Source organism: Lactuca virosa, chromosome 5, assembly GCF_052849685.1.
Source record: "Lactuca virosa cultivar CGN04683 chromosome 5, Lactuca_virosa_CGN04683_v6, whole genome shotgun sequence".
Taxonomy (NCBI): domain Eukaryota; kingdom Viridiplantae; phylum Streptophyta; class Magnoliopsida; order Asterales; family Asteraceae; genus Lactuca; species Lactuca virosa.
Window position 1 is genome coordinate 351,180,800 of NC_136430.1, and position 16,718 is coordinate 351,197,517.

Sequence of the window (16,718 nt, forward strand, 5' to 3'; positions counted from 1 at the left end):
TGAAAAAAAAATCGCAATTTAACAAACTAAAAATTGTGAATTGAACCCTCAATCAAAATATATCAACTATAAATTTGATTTCAAATTTCAACAACATATAATCACAAACTATTAACCCTAAGTCTGTTATTTAACAAACCTAATTGGTAATTTCTAATTTTTCAACACAATGCCAAAAAATGAAATTTGAAATAACCTAATTATAAATAATAGGATCGAGTTTTTTTTACTTACTTATTTTGTTGTAAAGTTGACCACCGGAGGAACGAAGTCACGAACAACGACAACAACACAATTTGGTTCTTCCGAATTTTATGCAAAACAAGAAAATTGGGCTTCTACCCTTTCTTTGTTTCATTAAACTATTTTGTCATTGGGATTAAAAAGTTTGGACCACTTACATGTATCGGGCATTTTGACCATTTTAAAATTTTGGACTATTTTGTAGTTGAATTTATAATTTAGAAATAACTTAATTTTTTTTATGGTAGCCCAATTTTTTTTCCGGTATATTACCGCAACATTAAAGAAAAATTTTCGAAAAAAATTATATTGTTGGACAAAATTTGAGGGACATCCCGAGCTACCCAGACTCCTACGTGGATCCAAAAATGCTTTTGAAATGTATTTCATTTCGTTTCGGTAGTATATTTAGATTCTTATGGTTTTTACTGTTAGAAAGTGGTTTTCTTTCATCGATATGCACAAATTTATAATTTCTTTTTGACAAAACTTCAAAAATGGTCCCTGTAGTTTTCAAAAATATCAAGTTTAGTCCCTAATTTCAAAAAACCTCACAGATGGTCCTTGTGGTTTCAAAACTTTTAACAAATAGTCATTTGAGCTAACTCCGTTAGATTTTGGCTGTTAACTATTATTTGATTATAATATTCGAAGGGCATTTTCGTCATTTTACTACCATAGGGACCATTTATGATATATTTTTTTTTTAAAAAGAAATATATTAAACCTAACCCCCCGACCCATTGTCTTCCCCACCGGACCTATCTATGCCCCTGTCCTTCGTCTTCATCCTGTGTGACAAGAAATCGAGGGTTTGGTATTTCGATTAACGTCCTATGAACCATCCCATTAACATCCTTGACCACATAATCAGTCTTGAAGATATCAATTTTGCAAGCAACGAACTCGAGTGCAGCTTCGAAAAAAAGAAGGGCTCCGATGAAATCGTGTATGCGTATGTGAATTCAGAACTAAAATCAATTCCCTAGTGGGTGAAAGTCCTCTACACTTGTGTATGTGTGTGTTGGCTCTTGTTCCTCCTGCAACTACAATGCACCATCTCCTTCGTTCCAATCAGGTTTAATCTGTTCAAGATTTGATTTGCAGGTGTGTTAATTTGATATGCTCATGTTTTGATTGCATTTTTCTGGTGGAAGCACTATGTTAGAAACAATTTTTTGATTTCAGTGTGTTAATATGATTTCTGATCAAGCTCGATTATGATGTTAACAAAGAGTGCGGTTCAATTGATAATTGGCATCAGAATGTAATCATAGGTTTTAGGCGCTTAAGCTTGAACATGAATCGAAATGGAATCAGAGGTTTAGCCATTTCGAAACCAATGGCGACGGAAAGATTTCTACTGAGGAGCTCGTCTACTCTATGAAGGCACTGGGATCCGACATCTCTGTTGCAGCAAGTGATGGCTAAACTCGATGCAGACTGTGACGACTTCATTAACCTCGAGAAGTTCATCAGATTCTACAAAGTAAACGCCCGAGACCAAGAGGAATGAATCAATGAGCTCCACGAAGCGTTTGAGATTTACGATTTGAACAAGAATGGGTTGATCTCGTCAACTGGCTTGCATCAGATCTTAACTCAGTTGGGGGAGGGATGTACGGTTGATGATTGTGTGATAATGATCAAGTCGGTGGATTCTGATGGTGATGGATATATCAATTTCGAGGAGTTCAAAGAGATGATGGTCATCTTTCCTGATTCTTCCTTTAAATAAGTGTTTGATTTCTGATAAATAGTATGGCATTAGTAAGATGAATATAAAGAATGAAATATGAATTAGGGCAATTCATTGATCCAGTTCATACAAAATTAAAATGTGGAATTGCTCTTGTAATTGAATGCATTCGTAGCTTTGTTAATTTCAATTAATGGAATCTTGCTTTTGGGTTGGCTACACGAAGAACAAACAATTTGGTATTCATGTTCTTGGTGTGGGAGAGAGAGAGAGAGAGAGAGAGAGAGAGAGAGAGAGAGAGAGAGAGAGATAATATATTTTTTTCTTTTTTTTTAAATAAAACAAAACATCATAAATGGTCCATGGTAGTAAAATGACGGAAATGCCCCTGCAATATAATATTAAAAAATGAGTTAACGGTGAAATGCTAACGGAGTGAGCCGGAAGGACCATTTGTTAAAAGTTTTGAAACCACAGGGACCATCTGTGAGGTTTTTTGAAATTAGGGACTAAACTTAATATTTTTGAAAACTATAGGGACCATTTTTGAAGTTTTGTCTTTCTTTTTCTAGCTTTTTTTGCTAGTAATCAAATTCGGCCTATCAAAAAAGAAAATTTTTCATTAGTGTCGAAGATGACGTCAGTAACCAACGAGTCAAGTTTGTAACGCCTAAAATCCAAAAGAAGGTATTATTCCATTCCTAAACATCAATATACTAATACTCCACAAACACGAATCTATAAAAGAATGAATCTTTTTTTTTTTTGGATAAACGATCACTAACTTTATAGCTTTATAGTTTTTTATTAGGGCATATTATATTATATTACTGTATATTAATCTTGGACATGGTCTAGGAATATATTATATTAATATATATTTGTTCATAGATTGAATAATCATATATGATTATAATGGTTGGTGACAGAGGTGACAGTGGTATAGGTGACGGATGTGATAGTGGTGAGGTTGGTTGGTGGTAGTAGTGGTGGTTGTGGTGGTATGGAAGGTGGATGGTAAAAAAGAAACGGACGACATTGAATAATCATTTATGATTATACCTCTCTCGCCGCGCCGATCTTTAGAACGGCAAATGAGAAATACATGGCCAATGTTGAATCTCAAAATCTCTCTTTTTTTCGGAATCTAAATGGAATTTGCTTTTATATATATATATATATATATATATATATATATATATATATATATATATATATATATATATATATATATATATATATATATATATATATATATATATATATATATATAGGAATGATCATTTGAGAACTCAAAGTTTCCCGAGAACCCGAGAACTAAAGGTGGAACGTTGGATCAAAAAAAGGAAGGGTCGAGATGCAAGGTGACGTTTTTGTAAATAAGTAGACAAAAAAGAAGGAGGGGTATCTTAATTAATTCAGTCAGGGGTATTATAGGAATAAAAGTATAATTAAATGATTTATTAAATCTAATATCTGATAAAATAAATTTTCATCTCTCTCTCTATCCTACCCGTTTTCCTCTCTCGCTCAAACCTACAATCCATCATCCGACGACTCACCACCGTCGAATAGCCTCCAACCTCCTCTATCATCTGTCGTCGATCGCCTCCCTCCTCCCTTCACCGGCCACATCTACCTCTGTCGACCGCCACACTCCTTGATCTCACGTTCTTCATAGAAAAAACTCCACTGAAGATGCTTTGATTTTGAATCGGTTTGTCCGCCATTATTGCACATCCGTTCTCCCTTGTTTCTCTATCATCATCGGACTACTCCATTACGATCGAGATCTCTCTTCTTCCCCTGTCGTTGCGCCAACTACTGATTAGATAACAGAAGGAGAAAAGGATAAGTGTTCTTCATTTATTCTCATATTTGTAACTACCGTTGCTTGTTTTCTATTTTCTTTCTCTAATCTTGAATATTGTATTAGTTTCCTTCACCTTGATGGATTTTCAACCGTTCAGAGTTGGAAAATATCTTTTGTTTGTTTTTAGCACACAACGTGTTTGTTGAAATGCTTCAAAGAATGTTTTCACCATTTACCTTTGTTAATTGTGCTTCTGTATTGGTAATTTCATCCCATTGACTATGGTTCTTGTGACCTGCCACCTGAGGATATTTCCAAACCAAATGATTGGCAAGATTTTGTTGACCAGCTATCACTAAAGATGATGCTACAATGCCAAATTAGGGAAATATTTGTTAACTATTAGAAGTTAACTTGGAAATCCACATTTACTTTCTCTTTTAAGTCATGCTTTATGTCATAAGTAAATAAGAAGTGGTTTGTAAGATAATTTTGATTTGTTCTTATCTTAATTGTAGTTACAAGCCTATTTTTGGATTTGGTGGGGCTCTTTTAGAGTTTTTCACATTGGTAGCAACACTCATCTTATATTGAAAAAAAAAACCAATAGATTTCTTACTTGTATTCATCTTGATTTCTAGGTGTGTATCAAAATGGACACATAACAGGAGTCTGAATGGAATGCAGCACATAGTATCTTTATCAGTGAAGATCTTTTGACTGTGCTAAGCTTTAGCTGTAATTTCTTGCAGTTGTAGACAGAAACTGTTGGCTTTATCAAGGCCAGACATAAGACATTGCAATGGGCAATCTATAGGTAACTCAACTGATTATTACTTTTTTAGTAACAAAAACTTATAATTTAATGAAAAAAAACTAATTTCAGGTACAATGCATGTTGGCTTCCATTGCTTGCTAAACATTCAGAGTCTAAAATCACTGAAGGACCTTTAGTTGTTCCTCTTGATTGTGAATGGATTTGGCATTGTCACGGACTTAATCTGGTATATGATTATGAAACAAATACTCATTTTTCCAATGATAATTTCTGTAAAAAAAACTTTATGTTCTTGATATATTTTTTTACAGGTTAGATACAAATCAGATTATGAAAAATTCTATGGAAGTATTCTTGACAACTCTAATATTGTCTCTTCTATTAATCAAAGAACATCAAGAAAGGAAACAGAAGAAACATAGAACAAATTATACCCTAATGAACCCTATGAGTATGACATGTCACGTGCTTCCTCAAGTGAATTTTCAGAAACTTTATATAATGAAGGAACTCAAAGCTTTTCCAAATATGATTTTGTTTTAGCTGTCGAAAGAAAAAGCCAATTCTTTTACCAGGTAAACCTTAAAACCAGCTAAAGATTACTATAAAAAGTTAAAAATAACTTTTTTTTGCAGAATTGTTTGAAACCCTACTCTTTGTGACATGTGTCAATGCCTCATTTCAAGAAAGATCTATTCCTTCAAGATACACTTATAATCTCATGATTTGGGGGGTTTTCCTTTCTTTAAGAGTAGAAACTACAAACAGATTCATTGAATGTATGTGTGATGTCTCACAAATATCATTCAGATTTTTCCATTCAGGTTCCTATCAAGCTATAGTCGTGAGAGCTTTCTACAATTGCAGATTTCTTGGATTTCAGGTAATTCTCACATAATATAAAAAATTTTATATAGAAATATGATGATGAATAAAGAGATTTACATGTGAATCACTTGTGATTCACATGTGAATCACTTGTGACACATGTGAATCATTTGTGATTTACATGTGAATCACATGTAAATCATGTGAATTAATTATTTTTTCTAACCATATAGTTTATTTGAATTGCTTTTATATTAAGCTTCATAAATCACTTGTGATTTACATGTGAATCACTTGTGATTCACATGTGAATCACTTGTGATTTATATGTGAATCACATGTAATTCACATGTAAATCATATTAATTATTTATTTTTTCTAACCATATAGTTTATTTTAATTTGTTTCATTTTAGCAATATATCACAAGTGAAACACATATGAATTACATGTGATTCACATGTAAATCACAAGTGAATCATATGTAATTCACAAGTAAATCACAAGTGATTCACATATGAATTACATGTGATTCACATGTAAATCACATGTAATTCACATGTAAATCACAAGTGAATCACATATGAGTTACATGTGATACATATGTAATTCACATATAAATCACATGTAATTCACAAGTGATTCACATATGAATTACATGTGATTCACATGTAATTCACAGTAAATCACAAGTGAATCACATATGAATTACATGTGATTCACATGTAATTCGCATGCTAACCACATGTAACTCACAAGTAAATTTCATATTAATTACATGTAATTCGCATATAAATCATTAGTGAACCATATATAAATTACGTCTATATGCATACATGTATTTTTGTGAGTTTTCTTACATTAATCATTTTTTTTCTTATAGATTTGGAAGAATTTGTGGAAAACATTGAAGAGATGAAAAATGATAAATTAAAGAAAATATGGAACACGAAGACATAAAAACGCTTTGAAATTTTGTTGTATTTTTTGGTTTTTTATATTTTATTTTGTATCGAATAAAATACCCGTATTATTATGTTTATATATTATTAAATATAAATGAATTTTTTTATATGTTTACTTACGAATATTATAGTATAAGAAAGATATATATGTACTTGAAAAATATACATATATGCATCGAAAACGTTGATTTTTTTTGTTAAAAAAATTAGAGTTTTTTTTTTTCTAATATTCCAGTTTGTTCTTATAATTTATTGATTTTTAAAAATTTACTTTTTAAAAAAAAATTGCAACTTTTTTGAAAAAAGTATAGTTTTTTTTTTTTAAAATACAATTTTTTTAAAGAAAATTACAGTTTTTTTTGAAAAAATTGCAGTTTTGTTTTTGAAAAAAATGCAGTTTTTTTTTGAATTGCAGCTTTTTTAAAAAAATATTTTTTTTTTCAATTAAAAAATAAAAAGATCTCCATTTTTTTAAAAAATCGAAAATTATTATTTTTTTTTTAAAATCCGAAATTTGATTTATTATGTTAATTTTTAGAACTTTTTATTAATATTTCCAATAAGAAAAAGAAATTAAACATTAAATTAGATCGGTAAGATGACGATCATGCCCTTAATGAATTAATTTTGATCTAACGCTCCACCTTTAGTTCTCAGGTTCTCGGGAAACTATGAGTTCTCAACGGATCTCAACCCCATATATATATATATATATATATATATATATATATATATATATATATATATATATATATATATATATATATATATATATATATATATATATATATATATATATAAACCCATATATATATATATATATATATATATATATATATATATATATAGTCTAATAAGATATAAATATAACTTATAAATAATCATACTTTATGATATATTTCATAGCTTGTTATTTCTCCACTAAATATTATTTCCATAAATAATAAATTTCCAATTAGTGATAAAAATATTATTTCCCAAAATAATGTCTTTCCAATTAAATACAAATGTTGATATTTATTAATAATCAAATTCTTCTAATAACCAATCAATTTATGGTAACTTACTATAAAATGTGACCATATATGATCATATGTTATTAGCAATATCATTCTATAATGACTCTTTGTCATACAAGATTTTTCAGAATATACGTGTAAGAACATGTATCAGAGCATGTGCATATATTAAGAGAATGTATGAGGTATATGATAGATGCATGTAGTAGAGCATGTATGTATACTTATAGTATGTAGGATTGGATGAGAAGGGTATTTACTAAATACCTAAGAGATAGAATAAAGAGTGAGAAGATTATTATATGCAGTATACTCATAAGAGTTTGTATGTATGTCTAGACATTAATGGTATTATGTAGAATACCCATATGTAACTAGACATAGATAAAGATTAAGTACTTAATGAGTTAATTACTAGAAAAGAAGGATTGGATGATCTATTGGTGAGATCAAGAGATAGATTGTCCATGGGACAGCTGTTATGTGATGAGTGACATATCAAAGATTGAGATGTAGAGATAGAGAGGTTCCTTCAGGAACAAGAGTATGGTTCCTTTGGGGGCAAGAGATAGAGATTCCTTTAGGAATAAGAGTATGGTTCCTTTTAGAACAAGAGTATGGTTCCTCCAGGGACAAGAGATAAAGATTCCTTTGGGATTAAGAGTATGGTTCCTACAAGGACAAGAGTATGAATATATCCATACGGGGAAAGAGATGACGATTCCATTTAGGAATGTAGATAGATGGTTCCTGCAGGAATCCATATTGTGTATGGTTAGAGGAGATAGAGAAAAAGTTTCCTTGAGAGGAATAAGATAATATAGTTCTTTGTAAGAACTTAGAGATAACCCGTGAGGGGTTAAGAGTAAGGAATCCGCAAGGGATTCAAGAGAAGAAAGATTAAGGATTGTAACGCCCCGATTCTCAGGTATTGATTTAATGTGTGAGTTTCTTGATTTCAAGGGCTACTTGACGAGTTGATTACCCTACTCGTCGAGTAGCAGCGGGCTGGTCCACGCATTTTAATGACCTACTCGCCGAGTCCTAGAAGGGACTCGACGAGTAGGAGCTGGCAGATGAAACCCTAAATCTCGGGGTTTTGCACCCTATTTAAAGGATCATTGGCCTCCCCCAGCCTCCCCTTTTACTGTTTCTTGTCCCTCTCAAACCCTAATCGAGTGTGTGTGTTCCATTTGTGTATTTTGAGCTTGGAAGAGGATTTGGTGGAGAAGGGAGATTTGAGAGCAAGTATTCAGAAGCAAGGAGCTTGTGGGGTCTGAAATCTACCTTATTGGGCATCTTCTGGAAGGTATAATCGTTACCCTGACCTCATTTCATTCTAGATCCCCTCTTTGGACAAATTCTAGGGTTTTCATGGTATGATTGGAAGCTATTCTTGTGTGCAAGCTAAGATCTGAAGTTGTAACTTCAGAACTGAGCTCCCTTGGGCTTCTTAGTCCATAAAGTTTCCAGCTTGTGCTAGAATGAGACTCTCCCAAGGTGCAAATCTCCATTGGAAGCTTAGATTAGTCATTTAGGTCCTTTAGAGCCTTGCATGTGCATAAAGTTTGCAACTTTACGTGATAAACATGCCTTAGAAGCTTGGATCTGTAATCTGGAACCTTGCCATGGCTTAAAAAGCGTCTGCATGGATGAAGGTCTGCAAGGACTCGGCGAGTTGGAGGAACAACTCGGCGAGCCCATTGAAGATGGCCATGAACTCGACGAGTTGGATGAACAACTCGACGAGTCCGTTGAAGATTGCCTTGAACTCGGCGAGTCGTTCGAAGACTTGGCGAGTCGGCTAGGGTTTCTCCCAATTCTTGGACACATATGAACTCAGTGAGTTAAAGGGGAAATCGACGAACTAATCAAGGATTTCACGACTTCTCGAGTTCATGAAGGATTCGACGAGTCGGTGAACTGCACTCGACGAGTCGAGTCAACATTGATTGTTGACTTTGACTGTGGACTTTGACTTGGACCAAGGGTTGACCAGTTGACTTCTGAGGGTATTCTGGTAATTTGGAGATTTATGAAAAAGGGGTTTTATGGTAACTATAGGTGGTGGAGTTCGTGTTGGTGATCCGGGAGTTGAGCTTTCTAGTTCCAGACGACAGTTGCAAGGTGAGTTATCCTCACAATACTAAGGGGTCTAAGGCACCAAGGCCGGCCCATTGGATATGTTATCCTAGTAGTGTTAGATGTTGAGTATGAGTTAGTGTTGCATGATAGTGGTTATGCCAGTTAGGTAGACCTGTAGGACTACCTGTGATGTTATATGATTATTGCATGCTCAGTGGTTATGTTATGTGTTTGTTATATGGGATGGGTTGAGGTTGTACTGCTTCGTGCGGTAGCCAACAAACCCTAGGAGCATTCCAGTTACGGGCTAAGGGAGACTCGTACTATGGGCTCGGGAGCATTCCAGTTACGGGATAAGGGAGACTCGTACTGTGGGATCGTGGGTATTACAGTCTGTAGGGCTGTGGACCCGTTATGTGTTGTTCTGTTCAATTTGTTATGATATGTTATTGCTGACATGGTTATGTGGACTGTATGTGTATCGGTATTTTGGGGGTAACTCACTAAGATTTCGGGCTTACAGTTTCAGTTTATTGTTTCAGGTACATCAGGGGATCGTTGCAAGGCGAAGGCATGATCGTACAACTCCTCATATTATGTTTATGTTTCTGGGAATACTCTGATAAATAATATTTTGAAAACAAAGTTGTAATGTTTTGATGAACTTGACATGCTTTAAAAGTTTAAATTGGTTTGAAATTTTTGGGTCTTTCAAGTTGGTATCAGAGCCTTGGTTTGAGTGAATTGGAGGAACATGCGTGTAACTCCAGTCTCAAATCAAGGAAAGGATTTTTTAAAAAAAATGATTTTTCAAAAGGATTTCAAAATAAGTAAAGGAGGATGCAGGGTGTACGATCAGCCAAAGCCAGTAAGTAGACCCCAAAATACCATACAAGTTATTTGATTATGAGGTATGTAGAACAGCATGTTAGTACTAGGCTAAGGATCTTCAGGAATTCCATGGTAGAATTTCCTGATTATATGATGCCTGCTAGCCTAGGGTTTCCTTTATATGAGATTGACATCATTACTGTAAGTCGCTTAGTGTATGCATCTCGGTTATACATAACTAATATCTTATAGCCTGAGAATGTTTGATTTGGCCTTATGTTCTGTTCTTGTTTGATTGGGAGCTTAGGGTAGGATTGGATATTCGAAAGTCTATAGGGTCCAACGTTATGTATGGCTAGCATACACTAGTGCTGCAGGGTTGGTGGAAGTTTCATGGGTGGGTTGTGTGAGGCCGGGAGGCCAGTCATTAGATATTTAGCATTCCTCTAGGAGTGAGGATTGAGCGCTCGCCATGTTGTGTATTCAGTTAGAGTGTTGTGGTAATACTTGAGACAAATATGGGTAGGTGTGGAAGGTAGTAGGGGCCCATACTACTGAAAGCACAGGACCCATACGCGTGTCAAGTAAGTCACAATCCCTAGGGTAGTCGGGAGTTGACTCCCAATATTTTATATGGATTATCTGATATCTTGTGGTATGTTTCATAATGGTGATGACGAGACGCTTTGTGGCTGGATCCGGTTCGGGATCAGGATCAGGGGACAGAGGCCAGGAGGGGCCAACAGCACCTGAGCAGGTGGTGCAGATGGGTGCAGAGGAGTTGGATGCTAGGTTTTGAGAGATCCTGCATGATGAGGTTGCTGCTGCATTCCGGGCACAGTTGTCGGAGATGTTCGGGTCGATTAAGACCGCCATGGTGGAGTACTTTGATGAACGCTATGCAGCCCTTGCAGAGACAGCTGCCGCAGCAGCTGTATCAGCTGTATCGGCGGCAAGGGGAGGAGTTGGTAGAGGTTTTCAGTATAGGGACTTCGATAAAACGAAGCCCCCTACGTTTGATGGGACGTAGGATCCCATCAAGGATATGAAATGGATTTCAGATGTGGAGGGGTGCTTCTTCACCTGCTCGTGTCCTGCTGACCAGAAGGTCAGGTGTGCTCTGAACCTGCTTAGGTATGGGGCCAAGGACTGGTGGAGACTTGCGACTGGGTCGTACACTGATGATCAGAGAGCTGCTGTTACTTAGGAGCAGTTAAGGGACATGTTACGCGCCCGTTACATTCCGCAGGTTGAGCGGGAGCGGTTGGCACAGGAGTTTCTGAGTTTGAGACAGGATGGGGAGTCGGTGACGGAGATCACCCGTATGTTCACTGAGCAGGCGATGTTCTGCCCAGAGTTTGCTTCCGAGCAGTCTCAGATGACCCGTTATCTGAGTATGCTCAAGACTGATATCCGACAGTTTGTATCTACCCAGCGATGTGATACTCTTCTGGAGTTACAGGAGGCCGCCAGACAGCGGGAGTTAGAGATTGAGCTGCAGCTGAGAGAGCAGCGGCCGGCCCCGGCACAGTCGCAGCCGGCGCTAAAGCGGTCTAAGACCGCTGATTTGAGGTCTGGGAGTCAGCAGAGCCGCTCTTGTGGAAAGTGCGGCAGGGTTCATTCCGGGATTTGTCGAGCCAGTAGTGGGTGCCACAGGTGTGGCAAAGAGGGGCACTATGCGAAGGATTGTCGCCAGGCCGCTCCGATACCGAGTATGAAGTTATGTTACCATTGTGATCAGGTTGGCCATTTGAAGGCCAACTTCCCGTTACTCGCCGCCAAACCGGCGCAGGCTCCAGCACCAACTACTTTGAGGATCACGGATGGGAGACCAGTCAGGGCAGAGCCTCCGAAGGCTCAGGGTCGTGCTTTCCAGCTTACAGCAGAGGAGGCCAGAGCAGCACCAGATGTGGTTGCTGGTATATTTCTATCCTTTATCTCGTTTTCTATATATGTTATATGCTTATCTGTTGTACCTGTGATTAGGTACGTTTTTAGTGAACTCTCTGCCTGCTTTGGTCTTATTTGACTAGGGGGCGAGTCGGTCCTTCGTATCTCAGTCTTTTAGTAGGGAGTTCAGTGCGCCAGTGGGCGAGTTAGAGTGTCCGTTGTGAGTGTCTATCGCCAACGAACACGAAGTTTCTGCTTCTTCAGTTTATCGAGGGTGTGACTTGGAGATTTTCGGGGTGTCCTTTCCGATAGATTTGATTCCGATCCCCATGGGGGAGGTGTGCGTGATTGTGGGCATGGATTGGCTCAGTCGGTTCGGTGCTATGATTGATTGCGAGGGCCAGCGAGTGGTAGTTCGAACCCCAAGTGGGGGAGAACTGACTGTATATGGTGAGGGCACCAGAGTAGGATCAGGGATTTGTTCAGCTGCCAGGGCTCGGCAGTACATTCAGTACGGGTGTGCGGGTTATCTAGCGTATGTGGTAGATACGCGAGTCAGGGATCAGATTTCGGTTTCCGACGTATCGGTGGTCAGGGAGTTTGCAGATGTGTTTCCGGAGGAGTTGCCAGGGATACCTCCGGAGAGGCAGGTCGAGTTCAGGATCGACCTGGTGCCAGGTGCGGCCCCTATCGCTAAGGCGCCATACCGATTGGCACCACCAGAGATGCAGGAGCTGTCGTCGCAACTACAGGAACTGTTGGGCAAGCAGTTCATTCAACCTAGCAGTTCTCCATGGGGAGCGCCTATTCTTTTTGTCCGGAAGAAGGACGGTTCGCACCGGATGTGTATTGATTACCGGGAGCTAAATAAGTTAACGGTGAAGAACCGTTACCCACTCCCGAGGATAGACGACCTCTTCGATCAGTTGCAGGGCGCATCTTGGTTTTCCAAGATAGAATTGAGGTCTGGGTATCATCAGGTCAGGGTCAGAGAGGAGGACGTGGAGAAGACAGCGTTCTGAACTCGTTATGGACATTACGAGTTCGTGGTGATGCCGTTTCGGCTCACCAACGCGCCAGCAGTGTTCATGGACCTGATGAATCGGGTCTGCAGACCGATGCTTGATCGCTCGGTCATAGTGTTTATAGATGATATCTTGGTGTATTCCAAGACCCGAGAGCAGCATGAGGAGCATCTGCGAGAGCTGTTGGGAGTTCTGAGATGAGAACGGCTGTACGCCAAGTTCTCGAAGTGTGAGTTTTGGTTACGAGAGGTCAAGTTCCTCGGACATCTCGTTAACCAGGAGGGGATTTTGGTCGATCCGGCCAAAATCGAGGCGGTTATGCAGTGGGAGATTCCGAAATCTCCCTTAGATATTAGGAGTTTTCTGGGATTGGCAGGGTACTACCGGAGGTTCATACGAGATTTTTCCAAGATTGCAGTACCCCTCACTCGTCTGACGAAGAAGGGGGTGGATTTCCAGTGGGGTCCCGAGCAGCAGAGGGCGTTTGAGACCCTCCGTCAGCGTTTGTGTGAGGCACCAGTCTTGACACTCCCGGAGGGAGTTGAGGATTTCGTGGTGTTCTGTGATGCATCCATCACAGGTTTAGGGGCGGTCCTCATGCAGAGAGCACGAGTGATAGCCTACGCATCGCGGCAGCTGAATCCGCATGAGACGAGATACCCTACGCATGATTTGGAGCTGGGGGCGGTGGTGTTCGCCCTCAAGATATGGAGACATTACCTCTATGGGGTCCACTGTACCATTTACACGGATCACAAGAGCTTGAGACATATCATGGATCAGCCGAACCTGAACATGAGGCAGCACAGGTGGCTGGATGTAGTCAAGGACTACGATTACGAGATCCTTTACCACCCTGGTAAGGCGAATGTGGTTGCAGACGCTTTAAGCCGCAAGTCAGCTGGGTCTTCCACCCCCGCGGTATGTATGAGGATAGCGGTGGATTCTCCGCTTGTGAGTTTGATCAGAGATGCCCAGGTAGAGGGCATGCGACCGGAGAATTGGAAGCTGGAGAGGATCAAGGGTGAGAATACCTGGTTCATGCAGGATAGTCGGGGACTATTGACCCGATGCGGTCGGGTTTGGGTTCTGATGTCTGGTGGGGTTAGGCAGACGGTTATGGAGGAGGCTCATAAGTCTCATTTCTCTATTCACCCGGGGGCCACCAAGATGTACCGGGATTTGAGTTTGATCTATTGGTGGCCGTGCATGAAGCGAGAGATCGCTTGGTACGTCGAGAGGTGCTTGACCTGTAGGATGGTCAAGGCCGAGCATCAGAGGCCGCATGGAAAGCTGCAGCCTCTAGAGATTCCCATGTAGAAATGGGAACAGATCACGATGGATTTTATTACCAAGTTGTCGAGGACGGCGAAGGGGTTTGATGCTATATGGGTCATCGTGGATCGATTGACCAAGAGTGCCCATTTATTGGCTATACGGGAGAGCTCATCGGCCGAGAAATTGGCTGTACGTTCGCGAGATCGTGTCTCGCCATGGGGTTCCCGTTTCCATTGTCTCTGATCGGGATGTCAGGTTTACCTCCCGCTTCTGGCAAAAGTTTCACGAGGAGTTGGGCACGCGGTTGCACTTCAGCACAACATTCCACCCGCAGACAGACGGCCAGAGCGAGCGGACTATTCAGACCCTCGAGGACATGTTGAGGGCATGTGTCATTGATTTCGGTGGGAGTTGGGATTCTCACCTACCGCTTGTGGAGTTCGCCTACAACAACATCTATCATTCTAGCCTTGGCGCCACGCCATTCGAACTGTTGTACGGGCAGAGATGTCGCACCCCGGTTTGTTGGGGCGAGGTTGGCCACAGGGTGATGGGTAGGACAGAGGTGGTCTTGCAGACTACCGAGAAGATTCAGCAGATTAGGCAGCGGCTGCAGACCGCTCCGAGTCGGCAGAAGAGTTACGCCGACCGGCGCCGCACCGAGTTAGAGTTTCAGGTCGGTGACATGGTACTCCTGAAGGTCTCGCCCTGGAAAGGCGTGACCCGCTTCAGGGTGAGGGTAAAATTGGGTCCCGGATATATTGGGCCGTTCAGGTGAAGGGTTTTAGGTAAAACAAATAAACTAGAAAAACAATTCCTAAGTTCACATGCAACCTACTTTGGATCTATGTTTTAACTATTGAACATACAACTTTGAATTGCAATACAAGAACCCTAGAGGAGAGAGGCTATTATCGAAAATAGTAAACTAGGGTTTAGGGTTTACATACTTTCAATTGTTATAGCAAACAATTGATATTCCCTTGATCTTGATCTTGATCTTCTTGGAAGCTTTAGCACCACAAGTGTAATGCCTCTAATGGAGTCACACCCAAACTAGCAAGAAGGAAAGTAGAAGAGAGAGAGAGGAGAGGGAGTATGCAAAATCTCGGCCTTAGGGTTTCTTCAAAAGAAAGAGTGACCAAAAACATGAACCAGGAGGCTCCTTATATAGCTGAGGGATCTAGGGTTTAAGGGAAACCCTAGTTATCCTTTGCTTAGGGCCTAAGCAAACCCAAGGGCCTTATCCAAGCCCCTATGGACGAAATTATTAGGGTTTCCCCTAAAGATTTCGTCCACCCTCTTCCAAGGGGGTTCTAGAGCCTTCCACTCAACTATTAGATAATTGCAAACTAGTCCCTGCACCTTATAATTAATTTTTTTAACCCCAAAATCAATTCTGATTAATTTCTGGCTAACAATTAATTAAACATAATGATTTCTAATTAATATATTAATCCATTAACATATTAATAAATCATTTATATATATATATATATATATATATATTAATTTATTAATCTTATAAATTAATATCTCTCCTTTCATAATTTCCTTGTCCAGTTGCTAGGTTGAGGGCAACCCAAAAGGACTGTGCTGCTGTCAATTCAAGTACATACCAATTATAGTTATGGGCTTAGACACCTAATCCAACAGTCTCCCACTTGGATAAGTCTGTAACTATAATTGCTAGTATGCCTTCTAAATTTGACCAGCAAATTGTAGTTTCCAAAAGCTGCTGCCGAACTCTGACCCAGTCAGTTACGTGTCCTAAGATAAGTGATCATATAACCCTTCGTTCTGCTTGATATCCCCAGACAAAAGACATGGAATGTAATCAATCTGTTTGTCCAGAATCTATGTTTCCCGATTCCTGATTTGTGATGATGTAGGACTTCTAATCGAACACATCAATTTAGTCCTGGCTGGGCCCAGCACATAAGTCAACACCAAATCATCGAGGGGCCCACAGATATCGCTTTTCCTGTTAGGGCAAAAGGAACGAATAAACGTTGACTCATATGCTTGTATCTTTTACTCATCAAATTATGCATGACAATACGTTTTATAACACCAAGTTACTGATGCGTTTTCGTATCACCAATGCACAACCGACTTGTAAATTACAACTCATATATCTTCGTTTCAAGATTATAAGATATTATCGTCTCAGTATTACTCGTGATGAATTCCATGAAGTAATACTCTGAGCGTGGGTTTATCCAATACTCAAATCTCAATTTCTGAGTACTCATGAACATTGCA